The sequence below is a fragment of the Phragmites australis genome, chromosome 10, assembly GCF_958298935.1.
Source record: "Phragmites australis chromosome 10, lpPhrAust1.1, whole genome shotgun sequence".
Taxonomy (NCBI): Eukaryota; Viridiplantae; Streptophyta; class Magnoliopsida; order Poales; family Poaceae; genus Phragmites; species Phragmites australis.
In genome coordinates, this window is record NC_084930.1 from 5,929,870 (window position 1) to 5,940,200 (window position 10,331).

Here is a 10,331-nt window from a genome sequence, read left to right on the forward strand (position 1 = left end):
CTTTCAATGCATCTAGAAATTATTTGAACAATCTCAAAACTAAACTCTGAAAGTGTGAGAGCACTTCATTCTTACTTACAAGAAAGAAGACTCAAGAGTAGCGAGAGTAATCGTCAACAATAACAAGTACATACCACTTCCCACCCGCTGAACGAACTCGAGAAGGACCAACAGTGTCCATATAGAGAAGTTCTCCCAGTTATTCAGTCATCACCAGATTGATTGATGGGTGAGGAGCGGTAACCATATTTTCATACTGACATGGAGTACAAACAAGGTTCTTCTTAAACTTGAGTTTGGATAATCATCGAATCAATCCTAGAGCACTCAAACCAGTAAGCAAATCAAAGCTTATGTGTCCTAGTCTCCTATGTCACATCTAAAGCTCCGAAGAAAGTTGAGTAATTAAACACTAAGAAGAACCAGAAGATTTAGAAAAACTAACTCTAAAAACTCTCCTAACTTAAGAAGTCTTGCAAATCAAAGCGCCAGAAGAATCAAGAATATGAGAAGTATCGCGCTTGAAGCGCACTTCCAAGTTCTCATCAAGCAACTGAGATACAAAAAGCAAGTTCTATCCCAGATGCTCAACTAAAACCATATCTTTGAGAGTGAAACTCTCATTTACCTTTACCGTTCCTTTGGCCTTCACTCTACCTTTCTGATCATCCCCGAATGTGATGTACTCATGATGCTTCATTGGGGTGAGGCTGGAGAACTATGATGAATCTCCGGTCATGTGACGCGAACAACTGAAGTCAATAAGCCACTTGTTCTCTAGGTCTCCGCCTGCCACCTACATATGAGAAGAATAGAAGGTAGATGGCTCAGTACTTGGGTTAGTCAAAAACCTCATGAGAATCCACTACTGGGTCATCCACCCTGAAGCAGAAACAATATGCGCATGCAACTTAGGTCCAACACGCTGGGGGCAAGTACCACGATGAGAAAAACGTGATCCGCCTAAGCATTGGGACTCAAAGCTTCTTACACGTGGACCAAAACCATATGAGTCATAGTAAAATCCACGCCGAGCAGCGTCTCTAGGAAAAGAATGAAAAACATTAGAGACTCGTGTGCAGGAGCGTGGAAAAGGCTCATGTACACCAACAGATGGGCGGTACATGTCCCGGGTACTCCACTCCTATTCACGCTGCTCATCTCTCCTACGGCAAAAGCAAAACCCAACCAAATAACATTTCCTTTGACAGTAGGTGCAATGATGAATTCTCTTGAGTCTCAAGCCAACTGGTGACTTGAGCATGCATCGTTTGAAGCTCGGCAAGCTCACTCATAATAACCAAGCAAATCTTACAATCCTCATCCTCAACCTTGAACCTAGACCTAAGAAACTCGAGTTTAGAAGAAACAGACTCATACTTAGGCCTAAACTCTTTCAACTCACGCAAAGCTTTCTTAAGTAACATATACTTACTAACGAGGGCATCATTTAAGGTATTGACTTGGATGGAAAGTTGGTCGTAGGAAGATAGTACCTCGGAGGGATCAAGATTGGGGTCATTGTCGTTGTTGTCGTCTGCCATGAAGTAGAGGTCGGTGAAGTCCTTAGCCTTTTTCTTGTTCTTCACTTACAGTTCCTCCTCCTCTGAGCTTGAAGAGGTGTCAATATCGCTGAGAGCCGCTATAAACGCTCTAGAAGACGCCTTGGTCGTATTCTTGACCATTTTGTCGCGATTCGTCTTAAAGAAGGACTTCTTGTTCTTCTTCTTGTGCTTTTTGGAGTCGTAGTCACTGTCCTCCCTCTTCTTGATCTTAGGGCAATCAGCCTTGAAGTGAGTGATATCACCACATTCAAAATAAGCACGGGAGCCCCCTCTCCTCTGGTCTCTTCTGTTGTTGTAGAAGCGGGTGAACTTCTTCACAATAAGAGCAATGTCCTCATCATCCAATACATCTACCTGCTCCTCTATGATAGAAATTGAGAAAGACAAAGTAAAACCACTCGGTGAAGTATTAGTACAAGAATAGATAGCTCCAGCCTTATTGCTACCATTAGGTCCAGAAACTAGCGTCATGTTATGAGATAGGGGTTCTCGAGGCCTATCCGAGCCGCTTTGGCTATCTCGATGGACTTGAACTTACTGAAGAGTTTATCACAAGTTAACGTGTCATAACTTGACGACTCTTCAATACTCGAGATCTTCACTTCTCAGATGCTACAATCGAAAGCATAGAGAAGTTTGATCACTTTCTCATGATCAGAGTAGGGAAAAACACCAGTGGATCTAAGATTGCTTACAATTCCATCAAAACGAGCAAACATAGTATCCAGAGATTCACCATGTCCTTGCACAAATATTTGATATTCTTGGTTGTATGTGTTTTGGTATCTGGCCTTAATTTGATTAGTGGCTTCATAAAAGACACTCAGAATAGTCTAGATCTCTCGGGTAGTATGAGGGTGTTGGACCCTATCAAACTCATTCCGACTCAGGCTTGTGAACAAAATATTTCTAGCCTTGTTGTTGGCCTCATATTGTTCGATTTGAACATGAGTCGTGTGAGCAGTAGGCACTGTATAGTTGAAATCAAATATTTCCCATATTGCACTTCCTTGGCTTATAAGATAAGCCTCCATGCGCGTCTTCCAGTACGAAAAATCCTGACTATCGAACAAAAGAATCTTTCTACTTCTCTCCATAACACCTACAGATCACAAAGCTAGTTAGTATCAACAAGTGATCAAATCGGCTCTAATACCAATTGTAGGACCAAGATAAACGAGTTATAAATTTCTTGCAAAATAGATGACTACACCTTGTTCACTCAACGTTCCTCAAAAACGTACAAACGGAAGCATAAACTTTAGAGAGATAAAGAGAGAAAGAAAGTTTCAAGGCAACATAACTCCACGGATAAAATATGAACTGTATGCTCTATACAAGATCATTTCATGTATCTTTGTGCACAAATCTTAAAACTTGATTGAATAACAAAGCAAAAAGACAGTCACCGAAAGAAACAACTCTCCAAGTTGATGATCTAGAGGCAAGAGGAATCAAGACTCTCTCAAATACACAAGTATATGAACGTTTATGCCTCTAAAAATAAGAAGAACAACTTCCTAAGATTGAAAAATCGCAGCTCAAAAGCAAAAACAAAAATCAACAAGAAAATGACAACCGAAAAAAGAAAACTTGCAAACTTGCAAGGAAACCAATAGAAAGAGATTAAAAGGAGGGAAATTCAAGCATATGCAAAAATATAAACTTCATTACTCAAAACGTTCAACCCTATTTTAGATGAATTACAAGTATTTTTCTCTTAAAAACTCTCACCTATTACATAAGCTAAGTACTCACATTTCTCTCATCTAAAACCCTAGCACTAGGCTCTCAAATAGGTGGTACAAGAGGCTCAAGTGGCTGGTTCAAAAAATTTCATAGCCCTACCCCTCTATTTATAGGTCTAGAAAACTTGACCCCTAAGTTTTCTAGCTTGTTACCAAAATACCCCTCTGTTGTAGTACACTCCTACCTACCATCGAAGATATTTTGGTCTATTTCTTACTCCGTTCATCAAACGACCGTGGTACCTTCACGACTTAGCTTTGTCTCGACGTAAGCTTCACGATGGTGCCACATACCCCTCTAATCCTCCTACGGTTTTGAGGTCCAACCGTGAAACCCTCTGCACGCTTCTCAAAGCATGAATCGTCACTTGTTTAGGATATTCATGTTTAGAAGTAGCTCTATTCAAATCTCTAAAATCAATATAAATTCGCAACTTACCGCTGCTCTTCTTCTCAACCGAGACGATATTCGAGATCCAATCTGCGCATCTGTATGGCCTAATAAACCCAACTTTCAATAATCGGTCTATTTCTTCTTTAATCTGGTCATACATCTTAGGATTAAACCTCGTGGGTAGCTGCTTGTAAGGTATAAACCCCATTTTAATGGGCAACCGATATTCTATCAACTCTCGATCAAACCTCAACATCTCATGATGCTCCCAAGCAAAAACAATTGATGTACTCCTTGAGTACCTTGATCAACTTTAGCCTTGTAATTGGCTCCCATTTTTTTTTTTTTACAAATGTCAGTCTTGGTACAGTACCATCACCTATATCAACTTCTTCTAATGGATCGGCAGACGAAAACCTTGACCTAACTTATCTAAATCATCTAAGTCCTCAGTGGTTCCACAAACATCATTTTTGTCTAAATGATATTGTTCCATACGTTTTTGTAGTCATTCTAAATTCCTATCCCTACTCATTGATATACCACATCATTTAATTGATTATCACAAACCAGCTTTATGACCACGGGTACAAAACAATCTTTGGAGACACTAAGAAAGTCATATTCAAAAAGATCAAGTCTTGACAAGCACTTGACATTACCATATCTCCAATTGGCTGAAGCATCAGTCAAAGCAACATAGGCCGAAGTATCCGTGGGAACCACTTCTGCGCTGTCGTCTACCCATTAAATCAAAAATTGATGCAAAGTATAGGGAACACAACCATTTGCATGAATTCAACTCCGTCCAAGAATAATACTATAATTACCTTGCACCTCAACAATGAAGAAAACAGTGGATAATGTCTTGCTTCCAATGGTAAGTTCCATAGAAATAACACATTTGGCTTCATTAAAATCACCCCTTGAACTCATTGAACACCAAGTTAGTCTTTGTTAATTTGTCATTATTTCAGCCAAGCTTCTAGAAAATTGAGTATGACATCAAATTAACCGCAACTCCACCATCAACAAGCATTCTTGAAATCGGCTTTTCATTGATATGACCCTTCACATATAACGGTTTCAAGTGCCAATCCGTCTTCTTTAGCTTTTCAAAGATAGAATCTCTCAGTCCCAAGTCCAATTGAGCCACTTCACCCTCATCTATAGCACAAAACTCCGAAGGTAACATAAAAACCATATTGATATCCATACCTTCCATCGGTGAAGCGTCGTTAGTGGGTATAGGGGAATCACCATAATCGAGCAATTCTTCATCTTCCTTTTCATCTAGTATAGGCGCAGTCGTCGGTGTAGAAGCTGGCGTAAGATCTGATATTGGTACGGTTATAGTACTTTGCTTTGGTCTTCATATTCGCTTCATGGGTTGCATCGGTTTAACATCATTAAAATTAGCATCCCGTAATCTTTTAGCTTGTTGCTCCATCAATTCTTGCTTGCGCAGCAGCTGTAATCTTCTCTTATTTGTATGCGACAAGCCTGAGGGACACCATCTCGGTTGTAGGTACTTAGACAATGGCTTACCGCTGCTCGCTTCATGACCATTAGCCTTTGGAGCAACTTGGACAACGGTAGGTACATGTTCAGATTTGACCAGATTATTGCTAATGACAACCGATCCTTCATCAAACTCTTTGGCAATCACTTTTATTGAACTAATTTCAATAATATCAGTAGTTGTGGTCCTCGCTTCATCGTCATTAGAATCTAAATTTTGAGTAGAAATTTCACCCTCCTTGGCTCGGTATACCTTCTTAACAGCTTTGGTATGTTGTAAATTACTAGATCGATTTATGCCCTTCAATTGGTCATAGACATGACGTGTTATTCTATCAAACAATGGCTTCCATGGAGCTATCCATCCCGGATGAAAAGGAGAAAAGTGCATAGGAGGAGGAGGCATCCACATACCTTCATAACCCCACGTTGGGCAAGGAGGAAACGGCATAGGAGGAAGTGCCCATAGTAGTGGAGCTAACTGCCCAAGCAGTGGATAAATGGCAGTAGCACAATCTTTTCATTGTCGATGATGATCACACGCTCCTTGCCTTGAAGGTGATCCTGGTCGCTTAAACCCACTTGGTCTACTCTTATGTGCTCAGACGGCCTTGTCTTTCTTATATTTAGTCAAAAGTTGGTCAAAGGTGGGCTTGAACTTCTCAGCCTTGTCATGTCTCCTCGCCTCATTAATCTTCCACTTGCCAACTTGGGCTTTTTGGTTTGATCATCCTTTGCTTAGCATTGTGATCATGCCCCCTGGTAGCTGAAGTGTGCACCACAATCTTGATTGATTATTTGCCTTCGAGAGTTTTCTCAAGTAACACTTCTCTTAGCAACCTTTTATTTTTCCCCAAAGGTTTAGATCATTCTTCACCAACGCTTACATTTTCCCCTTTAGTTGATTCGACTTGATTTGGCCAAATTAAGATGCTTTTATCTTGGAAATTGATCACATTAATCGGGAATGGTTGTTTGTCTACTTACATATATGCAAACTTCAATCATCTTTCATTGATGGCCGATTAAATCTGTCAACGAAAAATATTTTAATCGTTAGTTGCATGAGAATAAGAATTATGCTATTTGCAATAAGCTCACCTCTTTAACTCATCTGGTGGTGGAACTACATGACCATGAGACAACTTAATCTATTTTTCTTGTAGCAAGTAATCAAAAATTTGATCACACTTTGCTACATTAAAAGTAAATTTAATCTCCTCTTGTCGATTGTTTGGAGGCATCGGCTTAAGAGTAGAGTAAACGAATGGTTTGGATTTAGAGGACCAGACCCATTCGACCACACACACATCAATATCGTCATCATCCGAATTTTTAGATTCGTACTCAAGCATGTGAACATTAGGACGATCGACTCTTATTTTGTCATTTGACATCTAAAAAAATCTAGAGTCTTTAGGCCAGCCCTCTTGACCCATAGCTCTTTGCAAAACTTGACTAATATCTTGAAAATCATAATCTTCTAGTTTTTTCTTAAGATGAGACAATAAGCCCGAATAAGCCAATTCAGCCGAGTCTTTCTCAGAAAGTGTCAAGTTAAAACATCAGTTCTTCGTATCCCTATATCTTCTAATATAATTAGCAACGGGTTCATTGTATTTTACTTAACCGATGTTAAGTGTGGAAGTCTCAATTTAGTACTAGCACTATAAAAATACTCATGAAACATTTCTTCTAATTGAGACTACACATGCACAGAATTAGGAGCAAGAGATGTAAACCATGTAAAAGAATTTTCAGATAATAACAAAGGAAATAATCTAATTTTTAGGACATCATTGGAACTATCTTCACCCAATTGTGCAAGAAACTGACCCACATTCTCCCTAATTATTCTATTGTCTTCCCCGATAAATTTTAAAATCGGGAACTTTGAAACACTACTACAGAAAGGGTCATCAGTGCCGACTCAAAAACGCTATCAGTGGTAGTTTTTGAACCGACACTGAATACTCGGCATTGATAGTTCATGACTATCAGTGACGATTTATGAACCAGTACTGATAATGAGTATCAGTGTCGATCCATAACAAGGAACCAGCACTGATGCTCAGACTATCAATGTCGATTTGTGAGTTTAGCCGACAATGTTGTCATTTTCTAGAAAGAAAAAAAAAAGAAAAATCTACCCGAAATGAGCTGGCTCGATGCATCGAACCGGAGCCATCTTCATTCCAATCATCTCACAGTAGTGAATATTACAATCATCTCACAAAGCATGAACATAGAGCAAACCAATTGGAAGCATTCAATAATCATAACATATTACAATTATCTCACATATGCAAATCAAATAAAATCAGCAAACCAGTTGGAAGCATTCATGCACTCTAGCACAATATGACATATTTGGTACATGCAAATAACATCAGCTAAATTCAGTAATCATACCAATTCTATCACACCATAAGCACCCAAACTAACTAAAGAACCTAGCATTAACAATGGTCAAACAAGTCCCGACGAGCATATACAGTGGCAGATCTACATCATCATCGTCCCAATCACCGCCCCTCACTCTTGAGCTGCTGCAACCGCTCCTACTTCTGCTTCCAACCCTCCATCCTCTCCTTCCAGGCCACACTCCCGTACTTGTAGGAGGTCAGATCCTTGGATGGGTCCATGCATCTCGGTTGAACTGCAGCACCAAGGCAGCCATCAGCATAGTACTAGACACCATCATGTTACCAGATTCCAACCCCAATTACCCACTGGATCTGTGAAGGGGAGCGGGTGGATCCTCTTGCCTCCGCCGTTGCACATGTAGGACGGTACCAACGCGTATCTAGCATGGTGCCTTCGCTCGCCCACCACCGCGCCACCTCCTCCTCCCCTCAACTCCCGTCGGATCACCACTAGCTCGTTCCGGCTGTGGGACCCATCCACAAGCCCCGCGCTCGCCTCCATTTCCCTCGCCCCCGTCGGATCTCACGCGCCCCGCGCCGGACGGCGGTTGTAGATGGATTCTTCCTTCTCCTCTCCTCTCCTCACGCCGCTCGCTCACATGCGCAGGCACGATGTGACCACTAGCAAAGGTGGTGCTACGCGCACTGCTATGCCCTGAGATGTGAGCTCTAGTGAGTGGCGTGGTGTGGTATAATAATGCAAGTGGCGAACATGAGAGGTGTTGTGAGACAAAAAGCGGAATCAATAAAAATTTCAGGTCCGGTAGCACTTAACAGTGTCGGCTGGTAACACAAAACGGTACTGATAAAAAGTATTAGTGCTGGTTCATGGTTACTAGTCGACACTGAAGTATCAATGTCGTTTTATGCAAAGAGCTGGCACTAATACTGAGTATCAATGTTAGTTCAACTTGGCTTAATCATTATTCGAGTTCAACTGGCACTGATACTTCATTAGTGCTAGTTCTGGCCTAGCCGACACTGCTGACTCGACACGATGACCAATTCTATTGTAGTGAAACCACAGGGGTATGTGATTATGTCACAGTGCTTAGGATATGGCTTTTGGTATGCATGAGTTTTTCTTCTAACCTCCACATTGAATTGTTCCCTTAGCACAGTAGCTACTTGTTCTCGCATGATTTTAGCATAATCGGCGATAGGCCGAGCAAGGTTAGCTATTGGCTCAGGCTGTGATGTGGGCAAATTCAGTGCATAGGAGTAATAGGTGGTGGCGTAGCGAAGCACTCTACAGGTGTCGGCCCATAAGGGATGCTTAACCCTTGCGGTGGTATAGGCGGAGCACTATATGCTATGGTATGATAATATGGTGTCTACATATTATGATAACCTTCGGCTCTATAAGTTGGAGCTAAAGTTGAAGCCTGATGTTTAACATATGATGTTTGATGCGGGTTTGGTGTTACATCAGTTTTAATAGCATGAGAAGTGATATAGTTAGGTGCAACGATGCCCATATAATCTTGGTCATCATGAGGATTATTCAAGTAAACATAAGAAACACTAGGTAATGTCTTGACAACATAAGGAATTGAAGCATTAGCGTTAGCATTACTAGCAACATGTTTCTTCAAACTTTGTTCCTCGTGTATTTGTAAAACTAAAGGCCGAATCTTACTAACCAACATATCCTTAACCATCTTTTGAACACTAGTAGCCATAGTTGCACCGATGGATTGATCAATCATATTGGCAACGTACTCTTGAGAGAGAGGGGTTTGAGCACTTATATTGGTTAATACCTTAAGGTGTTGGTCGATAGCCGGTGTAGAATCTTCCTTTTTGAACACACCTTGACGAGTCTTTACGTAGCATGAGAGCATATGTTGCCTACGTTGCTCTAAGTTGGCCTCGATCGCCAGACGCGTTTCTTCTGGCAACTCGTCGTAGGATGACATGATGATGTTATTTTTGTCAATCTTTGAGATAGACATGTCTGAAATTTTAAGATTCGGCTAAAATGCGGTTGAACGCTTTGATTCCCCAGTAGAGTCACCAAAAAGTGTGTTGACACGAAAAGATATCAAGCCAAACACCGAGCACCTCATGTGCAATACCCATCGAGCAGCACCTATGATAACCCGGTCGTGGCGCTACATCGTCGATCTTCATCGTCACCTACGCTCTAGAGGGACCCTGTCGGAGCATGGATGGCCAGCTTCTATCCTTGGTCATCGAGATCAATAACGGGTAGCAATGTAGGTTGAAAAGGGGAATTAGACTATAGGAACTAGGCAAAACGAAAGGTAATGTAAATTGTGCTTGATCGATTGGATGATGATTCTCAATCGGCCATGGCCCCCTCATATTTAAAGGACAGTAGGTCTTAGCCATACAAGATTAAGACTCCTAGTTCAAACCGAACAAGACTTACAGATGTGATTCGGCTATACTTTTTGAACTCTAAACTTTCTATAACTAACATATCTTTTCTATTCAATCATGTAAATTCTCATATATCTACCCGAATATCCTTTATTGCAGTTCAGCCTTTTTGAATTCAACTATATACTCGACCCGAACATCTGCTCACATACTACCTTATCATTTTGACTACCTATTTAGAGACCCATTGCACGATGTATCCATGTACTCTAATCTGACCAGTTCTTCTATCTATTCAGAGACCAACTGCTAAAATTCACCATAGTCAGTG